This window comes from Alexandromys fortis, unplaced genomic scaffold (assembly GCF_014885135.2).
Source record: "Alexandromys fortis isolate MF-2015 unplaced genomic scaffold, M_Fortis_MF-2015_v1.1 scaffold_236, whole genome shotgun sequence".
Lineage (NCBI taxonomy): Eukaryota > Metazoa > Chordata > Mammalia > Rodentia > Cricetidae > Alexandromys > Alexandromys fortis.
In genome coordinates this window covers 1856766-1862536 of record NW_026068189.1, presented here as the reverse complement: position 1 = coordinate 1862536, position 5771 = coordinate 1856766, and the positions used below count along the sequence as shown (strand labels likewise).

Sequence of the window (5771 nt, the reverse complement as noted above, 5' to 3'; positions counted from 1 at the left end):
TGACTGAACATAGAACAACCAAAACTGCCAAAATGTCAGGCTGCATGAAAGAAGCCTATAGATTGCCCACTAATGTAATGTTCTGAGGGGAGACTAATCTGGAGTGAAGAAACGGGAATGACTATCAGGGTGCCAAGGGAGGGCCTTCATGCAAATGAAAGTAGAAACATTTAAAGCTTATGAAAATAAACTGCCTGCCATACAGGAATGAGAATCTGAATCTCAACACTGTGAAAAGAACCATGCTCATTGCAATGCCAGTGTTGAGGAGGCCACATTAGGACAGTCCCTAAAATCACTGACCCATCAGTTCAGCAAAATCCAGATTCAGTGATTAGAGTATGGTTAAGGAAAACAACTGGCTTTGTCATTGTGGCAGCACACAAATATTTATACACTTACACAACAACATACACACTTCTACATAAACACACTTTCACATGTACAAAACACACACACATTGTTTGTGGGTTTTATTGTAAACTAAATGTGATCATGGACAATAACTTTTTCTAAAGCCTTTTATTTTTCCCTATAACAAGTGGAAATACGGGTTTCATTATTGTTTGGTATCCTGATGACTTTTTATTCTCCATGAACATATTAAGAATGAAGCTCTCTAAGTATATCAAAAGTTTCTTTAATAATGTTAGCTACCATGTCATTAAAGAAAGGCTATATTGGGCTGGGGAGAGAGTAAGTCAGTTAAGTCAGAAAGCAAGATGTGTGGCACAAATTTGTCATACAGTATTGCATCAGACAGAAGTGACCCTTGGAATAATGGATGAGTGAGCCTGGGCTGATGAGAGAACTCCAGGTCAATGTCAGAGCCTACTTCAAAAAGGAAGAACAGTGAGTAGTGCCATGAAATGACCCTGGAGATTTTTCTCTGGCCTCCACACACATGGGCATGTGTGTAACCACACATATATACACAAACACACCTACATAAGACATTATATTTATGTATTTGTGCCACTTTTGAGTAATGTTCTATTGTATAAGGGACAGGCTTGACTGCTTCCTTATCTTATGTTGCTGATTTCCAGTTTATTAATGTTTTCTTTATAAAGTCACTGAAATGATTAAAAGGAGTTTGTGCAATAAGGTTTATGTCACGGGAGCAAGTCCCATTGATAACAACACACTTAAATGCTAGAATTTGTTGTAGAGAGCTTCTTCTTCTGAGGCCTGATGAGCATCTTAATAATGTGATAGCTATTAGAAGCAACTGGTTTTTGCTTCATCCCAGATGCACAAGACAGATGAATTCTCTGTCTGACAACACTTCCATTTTCTTGGAAAGGATTACTTACGGAGTGCCTTTAATCATTTATGAGTATGTTTTATTTGCTGTTTGCAGCAAACCGTTTGCCTCTGCTCAATTTGACAGCTTTTCTACATTCTGCAAACAACTTCAATAATAGCCCTTGCAATGTCATTTATAAATGAGGTGCTGCTGTACAAACAAAGCTAGAATATACTCTAAGGAAGATGCCAATGGAAAGGCAAGAGGGATAGGATGGATGGAAAAGAAATTGCACTGCCCTGGAAGTGAGTGAATTTCTAGAAAGAGGAGAATTCCCTGAAATGCATGCTTTGATTCTGTAAACATCATATTCCCCAGGTTTCCTCAAGTTGGGGCTCTGAGGTGTATGGGGCCCATCATCTTTGCTGATATTATTATGATTTTTTTTGAACAACTTGTTTTATAATCAAATTTGGAAAATGTGTCCATTACTATTATGCCTATGAAGAGCATAGTGTTGTATATAACACATATAGTCAAGAGATCACATACCAAATTCCTACTGTACACTTTTCTTTAGCTTAGTCAATAAGAATTTAAATATTTATGAATGTTTTAAATGTGCATATTTACATGTATATATACATAAGTATATCTTAAATGTGCATACATGCATGTGCAAATACATACACAGGTGTGCCTTAAATATACATATATCTGTGTATACACATACACTGATGTGGTAGTGATTTCTTATTAATAAAGAAACTGCCTAGGCCCCTTGATAGGCCAACACATAGGTGGGTGGAGTAAACAGAAGAGAATGCTGGGAAAAAGAAGCTGAGTGGAGGAGTCGCCATGATTCTCCCACTCCAGACAGACACAGGTTAAGATCCTCCCTGGTAAGCCATCTCGTGGTGCTACACAAAATATTAGAAATGGGTTAGAACAATATGTAAGAGCTAGCCAATAAGAGGCTACAGAAACGGGCCAGGCAGTGTTTAAAAAAATACAGTTTCCGTGTAATTATTTTGGGGCATAAGCTAGCCATGCGGGCGGCTGGGTGCCGGGGATGCAGCCCCGCCGCTCATAATGCAACAATACACAGGTATGTATTAAGAATAAGTATATGTGAAATGCATAAAACTTGTTTCTAGGATATACAAATATGTGTACATACTTGTTTCTTAATGCAAAAGTATATATTTAGTGTACATTTTAGGTATGCATACATATATATTCAGGTGTGTCTTACATACAAATATATGCATGTATAGGTATCTCTTAAATATGTATATAAGTTTATCCTCAATGTATACATATACATACATAGATGAACTTACAGATGTACACATATACAAATAGATATGTGGGAAAATATGTATAATTATAGATACTAAAATATATTGAATGTGTATATATATGTGTGTATGTACATATATATCCAAGTGTGTCATTAGAGTATATATATCCACATTAATTTAAAATATACATGTATGTGAACAAATATATACAATCATGCCTTAAATACTTATATGCTTATGTGTATATGCAGGTGTGTAAGAATATAAGAATAACCTTTATATGTAAGTGGTGTGCAACCATTCTGTATTCTGTCAATTATGTTTTAAATAAACACCTATTGGCCATTAGCCAGGCAGGAAGTATAGGCAGGACAACCAGACAGGAAGTAGAGCTGGGGCAATGAGAACAGGGGTAATCTGGGAAGATGGAAGCTCTTCCCACACTCCTGTACAGACACCAAAGAAGCAGAATGCGACCTGCCCCACTGCCCCACTGAAAAAGGTACTGAGCCATGTGACTAACATAGATAAAAATAATGGGTTAATATAAGTTATAAGAGCTAATAATATGAAGCCTGAACTAATGGGCCAGTTTATGGCTAATGTAGAATTCTGTGTGATTTTCTTTTGGGGCTTACCGACTGTGGGAACTGGGAGGACAGAAACCCCAACAAGCAGGCCCTCATGTTACATTTAAGTGTATTGAAGCACAAGCAAATTCATTGGGATGTGGAAGAACATATTATATTTTTGAAATAGTCAGGTATGAAGAGCCAATAAGTTTTTATTTTGAAAGATTTTAACCATTAGCATTCTTTCATCTCATAAATCTTTTTTAAAATATTTACATTTTGAATAATTTAGATTCACATTAAAATTGAAAGGAAGATGCAGAAATTCCTTGTGTGTCTTTCTTCTGCATAGGCATATTCCTTAATAGAATAAATACCCTACCAAAAAGTAGCCCATTTCTTCATTCAGAAAGTTTATTCTGTCATATAGTTTGTTTTTGTTAGTTCACACTTGGCATTGTAGTCTTTATAGACTTTGACACCATTTGCTGAGGCTACTTTTCAGTAGATAGTGATCTAAGAGCTTCCAAGACATATATCCACCACTGGACACAGAGAACTTTCCTAGCCCTATAAACCCCGCTTATATCCCTTTTCACCTTCCTCTTTCCTCTGACTTCTCAAAGACATTGATCATTGGCATAATTCATACCTTCTCTTTATGTAGTTAAAGTTAAACAGTGTAGCCTATTCAAAGAGGATTCATTCTTACACTTTCATGACTCACAGCTAAGGACTTTAACAGAATTTTCCCAACTTTATCTGAAAGTTGTTATGAGAGAAAACTGAGCTATCAGTCATCAAATAACTCACAATGCATTTATTAACTGACCAAAGGACTGAATTTAAACCATGTGGTTCAATTATCTTCAATCTTATCCCATATGCTACATATTAGTTAATTCTAATTGTTCTATAACAAATTTCACATGCTATGCCAAGTGATATTTTAAATAATGTGATATCTTAATAAAAATTAATTAATAGACATTAGTCTTTATTGCATAAAAACACCTAAGCAACTAAAATATAACAATTAGTATGAGGTGATCTGAAATAGAATGGCCTCCATAGGCTCATATACTTTTTTTTTTTTAACAGATGTAAGCTTTTATTTCCATGTTTCTTGGATTAAGTTGTCTGAAATGGTTGCTTTGAGAGGATTAGTCAAAGAGACCAAATCCCATATCTTCATCTGATTCCTCCGACTCTTCCTTGGCTTCAGCCTTAGCTGGGGCTGAAGCAGCAATAGCAAGAGCAGCAATGGTGGCAGCAGCCACAGGAGTAGCAGCCACAAATGCAGACAGATCAGCCAAGTATGCCTTGACCTTTTCAGCAAGTGGGAAGGTGTACTCAGTCTCCACAGACAGAGCCAGAACCCTCTTGTACCCATTGATGATCGAGTGTGGCACTGGGGCAACGGTCAACAGATCTGCAGACAATCACTGGCAACATTCTGAACACCCTCTAGGAAGCAAAAGCGCAGAGCTGCTCTGTGATGTCAAGCACTTCTGGGTTATAAATGCTGCCACTGTCAAACACCTGCTGGATGATCAGCCCAAAGAAGAAGGGGGAGATGTTCATCATGTTCAGTAGCTTGGCTTCACTGGCTCCTACTTTGTCTCCAGTTTTTATCAGCTGCACATCACTCAGAATTTCAATGGCGCCCCTGGAGATTTTAGTGGTGATGCGTAAAACCTGGGAAAAAAAGAGGCCAGACCAGTGTTCTGGGCTGGCACAGTGACCTCACATGGGGTGATGGCACCAGCACGAGCAGCAGCTGGCACCTTATTGGCCAGCAACATGTCCCTAATCTCAGTGATGTCCTTCTTGGTGAACACAAAGCCCACATTGCCCCGGATATGAGGCAGCAGCTTCTCCAGAGGTGGGTTGTTTGTTCTCCAGCTGCCCCTGGATGGCCTTCCGCATCATGGTGTTCTTGCCCATAAGCACAACAGACTTCCTCACAGGGACATGCGGATCTGCTGCACCTGCTTGGAGCCCACATTGTCTTCTCCCACAATGAAGCATTTTGGATACACATGCAAAAGTTGGATGATCTTAAGGAAGTAGTTGGACTTCCATGTCGCCCTGTCTTTTCTGGGAATCATGGCGGTGCATCAGGGATTGCCACACAGGGTTTAAAGACGATGTCACTCCAACGAGGACGCCTGGCCGGCTCATATATTTGAATGCTTCATCATCAGGGAGTGGCACTATCTGAAAGGCTTGGGAGATGTGGCCCTATTGGAGGAAGCATGTCACTAGAGATGGGCCTTGGGGTCTCAAAAGCCAAAGCCAACCCAGAGTTTCTCTCTGCTGCCCGTTGATCTGGATGTACAACTCACAGCATTTTCTTTAGCACCATGTCTGCACACATGCTGCAATGATTCCTGCCATGCTGGTAATGAACTCAATCTCTGAATTTGTAAGTCAGAAACAATTAAATGCTTCCCTTTATAAGATGCACTGTGGCTGTATGTCTCATCACAGAAATAGAATATTGACTAAGACATAGCAAAAATCAAATATCTCTTTATGTGGCTAGTACCCTGTCTATGTAACAAAATGTATGCATAGGAATTTAAACTACATATAGACCAGTGAGGTGGCTCAGCCTGGTAAAGGTAGTGCCATGGACACCTG

At 38.8% G+C, this 5771-nt stretch overlaps 1 pseudogene; it reads right to left on the bottom strand.

The window, feature by feature from the left end:
• Positions 1 to 4288: 4288 nt before the first annotated feature.
• Positions 4289 to 5236, bottom strand: LOC126492808 (60S acidic ribosomal protein P0-like; annotated as a pseudogene).
• Positions 5237 to 5771: the final 535 nt, after the last annotated feature.